General features: G+C 40.3%; 1 protein-coding gene across 2 annotated transcripts in view; it reads right to left on the minus strand.

Moving 5' to 3' along the window:
- The window catches only part of SYN3 (synapsin III), a 511,134-nt gene that overhangs the window by 62,905 nt on the left and 435,958 nt on the right, over positions 1 to 12,271 (minus strand). The window lies entirely within an intron of this gene.

The following is a 12,271-nucleotide window of genomic DNA, read 5'->3' on the forward strand; positions in this document are numbered from 1 at the left end:
GGGCAGGAGAGTAGGTAGTGGCCAGAGTCCTAGCCTTAGAGCTCAAAGGCAACAAAGAGGTAGGTCGCAGGATCACCATTCCTAGATCCAGGAGACTTAGAAGCAAGAGGCCAGTTAGTACAGTCTTCTCATTTTAAAGATGGGGGAACCTGGGATTGGAGGTCTCCAGTTGGAAGGGACCTCACCAGTCATCTGATCCCATCTCCTAATTGTACAGATAAGGGAACTGAGTCGCAGGGAGGTGAAGGGACGTTCCTAGGTTGTATTCTCTCTCTAGGAAATGTCCGGGTGGGATTTGAACTCATCTTCCTGATTCCAAGCCCAGCACGGGATCTACTTACTGAACTCTGCCTCTCCTGAAAGAATTAACAGCAAAATCCTCTCTGGGGTTTGGTGAGAGAGTGAGATCACCATCCACTAGGGGGTATTAAAGAGGCATCAGGTCATAGGTGAACATGACTTTGAAGGGAGAGGTTTTCTATTGGTAGGAACAGGAGGGGGAAAAAAATTTGTTATGGAGGAAAGATAACAGGAAAGAAAATACCCTACTCCTAAGCCACTTCCTCCAGAAAGCCTTCACAGATTCCCTCAGGTCAGCCGTGATTCTTCATGCCCCTACCCCAACTTTAGACCTCTCGTGTTTGCTTTGCTTCAATCTTATACATTTTATTGTATATTATTATATATACAATATATCTCACACACATATATTATAATAATATAGATATATCGTATATTTAGTATAAGAGAGGCAGTTGGGAGAGCTGACTTCAATGCATGTCAGCCTCGTGATGTTGGGCAAGTCATCTAAACTCAAGACCCCAGCCATTCTTTAAGGCTTTCAGTTACAGCTAAGTTACCCATCTGTGTGAACGGAGGGACTTTATGCAACAAGAATCCCCTGTGCAGAGAAAATCACAGCTCTGGACCATTGTCCTCATTATCATCACAATGCTAGCCTGGTGTAAAGGGCAGAAGGCAGTAGTCAGTATCAGGAAGACCTTCGTTTAAGTCCCACCAGGACACGAGCTTGCTGTGTGACCCTGGGTAAGTCACTTAACTCTCTAGGCAATTCTCTAAGACCATAAGCTGCTAAGAAGATGTAGACCTGGGCTGGAAATTCCTTGTAACCATGGACCACTCAGTTGTGTGTGTTTGAGTGTGTGATTTTTTTCTCCTCTTCATAAGATGAATAGGAGCTCTGTTTTTTGTTTTGTTTTGTTTGGGGGGGTGGGGAGAAGGGGAGAGGTGGTGGGAGGAAAGAGTTATATTTAAAATAAATAAAAATAAAATTCCCTGCTCGGCTCAAGGAAAATCACTCTGACCACTTACTTCATCAGGTCAGTGCCATTCCCTTTGGACTCCAGCTATCACAGTTCCTCTCCCACCCCTCCTACACGCCAGCGTGTCCCCAGCTTGGCCATTAGGGTCATATGCTGTCTGCCTTTGGGAGCCTGTGGGAGGTGGATGGGAAGCAGGAGGTTCCTACTAGGCTATCCTGAGGGAATTGTCTAATGACCCTGCTTATCTCTTCAGTTCCTTTCCTTAGTTCTTCCTGGTAATAAATCAGGGCCCTGGCCACCATGATTGTGGCTCAGCCCCTCAGCTCCCTGGGGCTTCTGACCGCATGTTTTTCGGGGTCCAGTGGACCCATGAGACTGAGGGAGCAAGGGAAGGGAAGAGAATGGAATGGAAGAGAGGGAGGGCAGTCAGGGCAGCTTTGCCTAAGGACCTCTGAGCCTCCCAACCCTTCAGCGGCTCCTCAGGGCCGTGGTGACCCATAGCTAGTCACCCCAGGAAAATCCAGGAGACCAGAGTCCACACCCAGATGCATTTTCTTTTGGCCATTAGTGCCTGAGGCTTCCCTAAACTGACTAAGGGGAGAGACAGCAAGCTTGGAACAGAGGGCAAGACTGGAAACTCCCATAGGACAGGCACCATGTGATGACCAGGACCTTGGGGCTCCATATGGGAGCATGAGGGGACAGTCATCACAGGCCCACAAACCACACATCCCTGATCATTTTTACAATTCTGTTTGCTTGATCAAAAAGTCACAGAAAATCCATTGTTTCCACTTCTGACATTGCTACAAAATCAAGGCAGGAAGGGATAGCTGAGTAAGGCCTAGGCAGCAGTGGGTAGGGATGGGTCAAAAGCAACAGGCTGGGAATGAGGAAGCCTGTGTTCTCTTTTTGAAGCTCTGAACCTTCAGTAAGTCACTTACAGTGTCGGGATCTCAGTTCTTTTACCTGTAGCCCCCTCCCAACTCTGACTCTCCCAGTTCTAAGGCCCCTCCCCTTTGGATTCTCTAATCCAAGGCCCCGCCCACTTAGCCACTCCCTGTTCAAAGACTCCTCCCACTCTAACGGTTTATGACTCTATGAGATACAGGAACTTAACTAACCTTCTTTCCAAGGCCCAGAGCCAGCCATCACCAATATTCTTTAGGAAGCTTCTTGGAGTTTCCAATCTTCATCTCTTCAAGTCCTTCTCTTATGATCCCACCCTTCCTTCCCTATGCCCCAACAAGAGTGACTTCTTCAGGGTCCTAGTTCTAAACTTCATCTTAACTTTTATAAAACTGAATTCACTCCTTCCTCTCCCTCTTTACAGTCTAGTTTGCCTTTCTGATTTGCCTATGGTGGTCAGGGATTTCCTTCAGACATTTACCAGAGATGTGGGACCCTGAGCAAGTCACTTTAATCCTATTTGCCTCAGTTTCCTCATCTGGAAAATAAACTGGAGAAGGAAATGGCAAACCACTCCAGTGTCTTTGCCAAGAAAACCCAAAATGGGGGTCTAGGAGGGATGGACATGATTGAAAAGGATTGAACAACAAAAATCTCAAAGTGGAATAGACTGTCTTGGCAAGGTTTTTAAAAGACCCTTACCTTCTATTTTAGAATCTATACTAAGTATTGGTTCCAAGGCAGAAGAATGATAAGGGCTGGGTAACTGGAGTTAAGTGACTTGTCACTTGGCTAGGTCACGTGGCTGGGAAGTATTTGAGGTCATATTTAAAAAAAAATTTTTTTTTAAACCCTTACCTTCCGTCTTGGAGTCAATACTGTGTATTGGCTCCAAGGTAGAAGAGTGGTAAGGGCTAGGCAATGGGGGTCAAGTGACTTGCCCAGGGTCACACTAGCTGGGAAGTGTCTGAGGTCATATTTGAACCCTGGACCTCCCATCTCCAGGCCTGGCTCTCTATCCACTGAGCCACCAATCTGGCCATTTGCAAATCTTTAAGTGGAAGTATGACTAATAATTAGATAATGGAGTAGAGGAGTCAAACTCTCAGCCCACTGACTATATTTTGGTCCAAAATGTGCCCAAGTGCAGCCCAAACCAGATAAAAATATAATGGAAGGGGCATCTCTCTATATCTATATATCTATATCTATATCTATATCTATATCTGTTTATATACATGGAAAATACTGAACAAATCAATAAAAATACAAAAAAAACCATGGATAATAGTAATAATAGTAATATGTGACCTTCTAAGTCAATATGGAGCCTTCAGGGATCCTTCTGCCTGATCTTGTGATCTTTTCTATTTGAGTTTGACACCAGTGGGGTAAAGGGAATTCTATTTCTTTTTCTCAGGTATGATTACACTAAAGGGTTCCTGAGTTCTCCACCCCCACCCCTAACATTTGGCGATTCTGAATTCCATGAAAGTGTATTGGATGGCAAGCTAAGAGCTACTGGCCTTTGAGGCAGGGGATTCCCTATTAGGCTTCTCGCCAAAGGATACTATCGAAAGGGGCAAACACACAAAGGCCGAGTGGCACCAAAATATTCCTACCCATATTATTCAAAATGGAAGTGGAAGAGGACATCCCAATGGAAGAGGACATTTGGATGGAAGAGGATTGCTGTTGAAGAGGAGGATTTAGGAAATTGGTGGACATTGTGCAAAGCCTGAAAGACTTCTAACTAATAAGCAGATAAAGATTTTAAAGAAAATTTTAAATGAAGAGGATCAAGTGATTGATGGACTAAAGTTTCTAAGGATTTGGGTAATGTATAATGTAACATAGCATATTTTCATTAAGCATTGAACAGTACATATTACTGCCATGGATTTTGGAGAGGAAGAGATTTCTTCAAACAAGATAAGAAGATGGAAAATCTGAAGTTTTGGTAGGTAGATTGCATGCAACAGTAACATAACATAACATAACATAGCATAAATAACACAATATAACATAAAAACATCAACATGATTAGGATATATTGGATCAAGTAGTGAATCAGTGAATAGGTAGTTACTAACAATGTTATAATTTGTTATAAAATAGTTACTAACAATGAATAGTTAGTTATTTAGTTTGGATTTTAGATAGTTTAGAATAGTAATAGTATAAGTAGATAGGGCTAGTTTTTAAGATAGGGCTGTAGTTAGAGAGATTAGAATTTAGGGTTGATAAGTTAGAGTACTAAATTATATTACAACATACATTGCAACATGCATAACAACATGTATTACATATTACATATACAAATATGTAAAGATATAGTGTGTATTATAGTTAAGGTTAAAATTGTATTATAGAGTATATATGTAACATACATGTAAATATTGGGTATATGGCATATATGTATATATTGCATGCATGTGTCATTTATACATATACAATTATGTATATAGTTAATATGCAATACTAATTAAGTTTTTATATAGGATAGTTAGATACACAGTTCTATGTAAAAGTTCAGTTTGTTGTAATAAGGTTTTAAGTTAGAATAAGATTGAGTTAAATTTTCATCTATTTTTGAATGTATTTTGCATAAATAAGTTTGATGGATTGGTTTATTTTTTATAAAAGCTTATGCAATGTTGTATGAATTGTACTTTTAAAAAATATTTTTAAGTTTTTGATTTATGCATTATAATAGTAATAGAATTTTTCTGTTAGTTTATAAGAATAGTATTTTTATTATTTTAATATTTTACATGAAGTTTTGTACTTCTATTTCTATTTTGATGGTTTTGGTTATGTTGTTTTTGCATATGTTTGCTTTGTAATTTTGAACTTTGTAACTGTTCAATGTATAATTTTTCCCTTTTCCTTTTCTTGATTTAAATCCCTAGAATAAGGTAGTGTTAGATAGGATAAGATTGGTGAGTGTAGACTGTTTATTATTTTCTATAAGAATTTTATTTTAGATGGGATATAAGTTTGTGTGGGGTTGTCCCTAATGGACTTCCCTGACCAGCAGGGTCCCACAAGGGAAGGGGCTCACCTTTGTAATGGGACCCGAGGAGAGATAGGAACCAGGGTGGAAATGAAAGACACTGACAAGTCAGTGGTTGGATAAGGCAGGCAACCCCTATGATACTCCCTTTGATAGGAAAGTATGAGTACAAAGGAACACGAGGTGGATGAGGAGATTAAGATAGGGAATGCAGGCCGAGATGGTTACACCCTTGGGGAAGGAGAAGGCTTAGAGGAAAGAGACAGAGAGAAGAGATCGGAGATCCTAGATGGGGAAAGAAGTTTCCTAAAAAGAGAGAAAATCCTAAGGGTTGCCTTTGCTTTTATTGATGAGGAAGCAAAGAGATACCTATAATTACGTAACAATTACATCACATATCTTAGACAATCAAGATTGGGTGGTATGGTGGAGGGAACACCTTTTGGGCGTGTAGGTTATAACCATGCTTTCCCCGGAGAGTGCTCCGAGCATGTTAATGCTTTTGTCTTAGGCAACAGGCCGCGTGATCAGGTCAAGGTTACCTTCACAAACCTTATGGGTAAAACCTTATGCTTGGAGACACAGTCGCCATACAGTCATTTATGATTCATAGATGTGAATATGCTTGGGATGCTACAGTTTGTTAGTGCACAAATACCAAAATAGTGTTTCCAACACTATTTTGACTTTGTGCAAAGGGGGGAACAGTTATAGGTAAAGTTAAATGTATGTGAGTTTGCAGACTGACAGCCAGGTGCAGAGTTCTGGAATTCTAGGGTAGAGCAGCTGCTGTTGGAGAGAGTCAGTTAAGCCTAAGGCTGTGGCTTTTTCCTCTAGGTGGACCTGAGGAGAATTAGTTTTTTCCCTGTGGCATTTGACTGCTTGTTCTTAACATCCTACCTGCTGTTTGCATTATCCTGTACCTGTTGGCCTCTGACACCTGCTAAGTTCCTGTACTGCTCTTGTGACAACTAACTGCTGATCGTGAGACCATCATTGGGCCCTGTCAGACTTGCACACAGACCCTTTCCCTTAGATTATCAAAGGGGAAGGGGGGTTAGTATTAGCTTAGTTAAGTATAGTAATTTTGGGGTTATATAGTGAGTATAGGAATAGAGTAGGGAAATGACTCAAGATCTGGGGAGATGTAGATATTTATTATTAGAATAAGGTATTTCCAAATCCCTTCTAACCTGTCCTTATTATATTAAATACCTGTTATTTATAATCTAGGGTTCTGTATGTGTGTTTTATCTCAGGGTCTGACTCTGCCTGCCCTGGGCTTGGGTAGCCTTCCCAAACCAGGTTACTCTTCTTATTCTGGCCCAAATTAACATCCAATCCCATTCCCCAAACCCTACAATTATTTCAGCTGTGCCCATCAGTGGAGGAATGTTGAAATAAATTGTGGTCTATGAAAGGAATGGGATATTTTGAATGACAAAGGACTATGGGAAGATGCAGGAAATGTTGAAGAGTAAAGACTAGATAAATGACCCAGGATTTGACTACTGTAGTGCTTTTTTGGACTAGATCTGTCATCTTATTGGTGTAGAGGAAAGTCCAATATATCTGTATCCTGTCTATATGTTTTAATTTTAAAGAGTTGCCTGTGAAGGGGCCACTTAGAACCCGAGTGACTTGCTCATGGCCACACAAAAGAGCTCTGAATGTGGAGTCAAGCAGATTTGAGTTCCAATCCAGCCATAGATACTTACTGGTTGTGTGGCCACCAGTCACTTTGCTGCTCCCTGCCTCAGTTTCCCTATCTATAAAATACAACTTAGATCTTCCTGAACCTAAGGTCAGCTCCATTGTCACTATGCCATAGTGTTCTTAAATAATAATAACAATAATAGGAACAATCTGTAAAAATACACAAGGGAAAAATTCAGGACACATATAAATAAGCAGGAGGATTTATTTAGCTCCTCTCTCATTAAAATCTATATATATTCTTGGAAACAAACTAAATAATAGGAGCCTGTGGTTCATGGTAATCAATGGTTTTAAACATTCTTTATATGTTTGTGTGTTTTTGAATGTGTTTCCTGGAAATGGCTAAGTTTACAAAAAGTAAAATCCAACTTTCTTTTTTTATAAAATGAATGCACAGAGAGTCAGGACAGTCCTGGGATTCCATTCTCCTTCCACACTTGCTACTGTGCAAGTATCAGCAAATTATTCTAGGGACTTCTAGAGCATCAGTTTCCCAACCTGTAAAATGGGCTAGCATCCATTGAAAATCCTTCTTCAGGGTTCTTAGGAAGATCAAATGAGATATAGAAGGCAAGCTATTTTGTAAACTTTATCAGCTATAATTATGATAGGCAAATTCCAGGAACTGGGATGGTGTCTATACATGCCTTATTTGAATGATGGTAACCAAACTCAGCTGGTGATTTCAAAGCACTCAGGCCCTCCTGCTCTTCCCACATACTTTGAATTAGGAGCTTACTTCTTAGGACAAACACTCTAGCCAATGGGTGTTCCTGGAGTAGGTGGAATAGGAGATGGGAAGGATTTTTTTTTAAACTGATGTCCCTGAGACAGCTTAAAGCATAAGCTTACTGTTCATAAGTAATGGTTATCCTGGCTGGGGTTAAGCCCTATGGTATTTTCATTCAAAGAAACATCTTGCCTTTTCTTATCCCATTTACTTGGGCATATCCTGCCAGGGTAAATTCCTCGGTTTAAGCAGATGTTGTGTTAAAAGGGAAAAACCCAAGGAGGATTTCCTTTAACAGGCTCAGCCTTTGTTTTCCTCTCAGGGTGATGTGTTTGGTGTCCTCCTGAATGGAAACAACTGAGCTTCCTTTGGTCTGTGAGCTGATCACTTCTTCAACTTCTCACGTCAGTCTTCTCTCTCATTAACCAGATATCTTTCATGGGCAAATTAGATCACCTGCCTTTCTCAACTATAAAAGTGTGTGTGTGTGTGGGGGGGGTGGGTGTTAGGCTGGTTCACAGGCTAAAAGAAAGGCCTTGCAGATCATCCAGCTGAATCCTTTTATTTAAAGATGAGGAAATTGGAGCAGCCAAGCGGGGAGTCTCTAGGACTTGACTTCAAATCTGGCCTCAGATACTTCCTCAATATGTGATCCTGGGCAAGTCACTTAACCCTGTCTGCTTAGCCCTTGCTACTTTACTATCTTAGAATTGATACTGATAGAAAATAAAGGTTGTTTTTCTAAATGAGGAAACAGACTTAGAAGGGAGCATGGATTGTAGACCTAGTATTGGAAAAGATCTTATATGCCATATAATAATAATTTTAATAATGATAACAATAGATAGTATTTATAGGACACTTCCAGGCATACAAATATGTTTATATATCTTACTTTATCTATACAGTAACTCTGTGAGATAAGTACAATTATTGCCCCCATTTATTAGTTGAAGAAACTGAGGCAGACAGAGGTTAAGTGACTTACAGAAGGTCCCACAGTTAGTGTCTCTGAAAAGATTTTAATTAAATCCAAGTTGGGCAAAAGTGATCTCTTCTTTTCACAGATGAGGAAAGGGACTTGCCGAAAGCCAGACATATAGGTAGTGACAGAAGCTAGATTTGAACTCCAGTCTAGTACTTTTTCCTAGGAAACTGATTTGCCCAAGGTTACATGGCAAGAAATACAGCTAGGATTTGAACTAGAGTCCTTTGTCTCCAGTTGGAATGGTCTCATTGTCAATTTCTCTTGTAGATTTTTCTTATTTATCTTTCAGGTCTCCCCCATTCTAGCGATGTATTAAATCAAATCCCTTCTTTCCTTGGATGACTCCCAGTTGTCTTAAAGGGCTTGTGGCATTATAAAAGAGACCTCAGAGGTCATTTAGTACAGAACATTCATGGCCATTGATGTTAAGAGAGATGAGGGTCATAGAGGGAATAAAAATCAAAGGCAGGATTTGAATTCAGGTCCTCTGGCCCCAGAATGTGTATACTTTTCATTATAACACACTGCCTCTTAATTTAGGGGAATATAATAATAACAGCTACTATTTATATACCACTTTAATGTTTGTAAAGTGCTTTATGAATATTATCTTCTTTGATCCTCCCAATTACCCTGTGAGGTAGATGCTATTGCTATTCCCATTTTACAGATGAAGAAACTAAGACAGAAGAGGTTAAGTAACTTGTTGAGGATCACACCAGAAGTGACCGAGTCAGCATTTGAACTCAGGTCTTTATTATTTTAAGTCCAGCACCACCTTGTTACCTTAGAATTTAAACTGCATATTGACAATTCCCTTAAACTATAGCTGAAGGTGAGAAAAAGAGAGAGACAGGATTGAGACAGCACTCCTTAAGTAAGTTCTAGCCATGTGCTTGGAAACAAGGTTGTTCATTTTAAAAAATCATCAAAAAAAAACTTTAAAAAGGGGGGGCGGGGCAGAAAGACTGCTCAGTGGATCAAGAGACAGGCTTCGAGAAAGAAGGTCCTGGGTTCCACTTTGACTTCAGACACTTTCTAGCTGTATGACCCTGGGCAAATCACTTAACCCCCATTGCCTAAGACTGTAGGTGAGGGTTTAAAAAATTATATATATATATATATAATTACAAATAATAACCAATTATACAATTTTTGAGCTGTGAAAAGTATTTTACATATATTATCTCATTTGATGTCTACTACTTGTTAAGTAGGCAGTGTAGACACCATTGTCCCCATTTTACAGATTAGGCTCCCCAAAGTTAGGTGACTTACTTGTGGTCACACACAGCCAGTAAGATATGGAACCAGGATTAAAACTCAAGTCTCTACAATCAACCACAATGTATTCTGTTGAGCCCTGGCTTTGTGACTGACTAGCTGTGAGCCCTTGTAAGTTACTGGACTGCCTTTGTACCTGTTTCTCCTCATGTACAAAATGAGGTACTTGTAATAGGTGAGTTCTGAGGTCCCCACGTCTTTGGCCCCAGAGGCCTCAATTCCTCTGGGGATTATGAGGAAGTACCCAATGTGCTTTATCGGATTCTGATGAAGGTTGAATGAGATAATGGCTAATAAAAATGCTTATAACGTGACATAAACCGAACTGAAATACAAGGAGCCACTGGCCCATGAGATTTTTCCTAGAGGAGGAATTATAGAGATTTAGCAATCTTAATGATCACCTCACTTCCCTTGGGTTTCCTGGTTTGGGACTTGTTTTAAGGGATGGGCAGAGGGAGACCAACCTACAGGGCTGCCCATCAAGGTAGGGGGCTGCTTGTACAGTAGGATTAAATGAAAGACTTCCCTCCATGCAATATCCACTACATTTGGTTTCTGAGTCTGAATTTCATCTAGATGTGAACTGATCTTAGAAGTCATTCTGTCCTTTACCAGCCAAAGCCAGTCTTTCATTATACAGTGACATATTAGGCTCAGAATAGCAGCGAAAACCTCTGGGAGAGAAAAAGATAGAGGGGGGCAGGAGAGAGACAGAGACACACAGAGAGAAACAGACAGAAAGAGAGACAGAGACAGAGAGAGAGGGCGAGACAGTGAGACAGAAACAGAGAGACAGGGACAGAGACAGAGAAGGAGAGACAGAAGGAGGGAGACAAACAGAAAGACAGAGAGGCAAAGAAACAGAGACAAAGCAATAGAGGCAGAGACAGAGAAAGAGACACACACACAGAGAAAACACAAGCATAGTGCCATAAATTTACATTCTAAAAATGACTGAGCAGAAGCTTTCCCTGGGAGCAAGGGAAAGGGGGGGAGAAAGCAAGCAGACATAGGGTACCAGCTGAGAAGGCTATAGCATTGGCCTGGAGATTAGGAGAGTTTGATTCAAATTCTGACTTGGATTTCTCTGTCTTTGTTTCTTTTCTGTAAATGGGGTTAATAATTATATCCCTTGTAGGGTCTACCTCAGCGTTTAACACTGAAATGGAAGTTTAAGAAATAGCTTCAGTGAAATGAATTCAGTGCACTTTTTTGCCCAAGTCCCTTGTGGTGTATTCCTTCTCAACTCCACTTTGTTTCTTGGCAAAGGCACTGGAATGGTTTATCATTTCCTTCCCCAGATCATTTTCCAGATGAGGAAACTGAGGCACAGGCCATCCATAATGCCTCTTCTCTGTGGCAGCCTTCCTGCTGATTAGGAACCTTTAAAAATCTTTAATGCTTCCTTTTGGCTCTGATTCCATTTGGCTTCTTTTGAAATAATCCCTTTCTCTCAGGGGTATAGTCGGGTCACTCTCTCTAACTTAAAACCCAGACTGTAAAAAGAAACCTCATTAAGAAGGCAGTTCAAGAAAGATTATGAGAAGCCCAAAGAAACTTTGTCAGAAACAAAGTTTCTAGTGGCCTAAGGACAGAAGATAAATGTTGCCATCTTGGAGAACAACAGGGAAGTTTTTAGAGTTCCTTCAGACTCTTTCTAGTCAATCGTCAGGACTCCCTTCTAACACGTGTAAACTTGGATAAATAATTTTAACCTCACTAGGCTTTAGTTTCCTAACCTTTCACATGAGCTAGACTAGAGAGTCCCTTCAGTTCCTTCCAATTATCAAATTATGATCTTCTTAGAGACCCAGCAATATTCTTATTTCTGGTGATTTTCTCAGTGGTTGAAATCTCTTCAGTATAAGTGAAAGAGGATCTGTGTGACCCTGGGCAAGTCACTTGACCCCAATTGCCTGCCCCTTTCCATTCTTCTGCCTTGGAACTGGTACTTAGTATCAATTCTAAGACAAATGGTAAGGGTTAAAAAAAAAAAAGAATGTGCTGTAAGGAGCAGCAAAGCTTTGGAACCATACTTGAAGTCCCAGACCTAGCACTTATAGGGGAAAAATAACCATTTACAAAAATTGGAATTAAACAAAAATTGGTATTCAAAGGTGAGGTAAGATGGGAAAAAATCCCAAGGCTGTTTGTGGTTGAACCCAGAAACATTTAGAGAGACTTAATAGGCCTTGAAATGAATGGAATGAAGAAAGTATTAGATTAATTTAATTAAAAAACATTCATTAAGTGTTTACTATGTGCAGGTCCCCAAGGCTCTAAAAATAAGGCAAAAAGCAGGCCTAAGAACTCCAGATCTTTTTCAAATAAAATATCTA

Source organism: Monodelphis domestica, chromosome 5 (genome assembly GCF_027887165.1).
Source record: "Monodelphis domestica isolate mMonDom1 chromosome 5, mMonDom1.pri, whole genome shotgun sequence".
NCBI classification, from domain to species: domain Eukaryota; kingdom Metazoa; phylum Chordata; class Mammalia; order Didelphimorphia; family Didelphidae; genus Monodelphis; species Monodelphis domestica.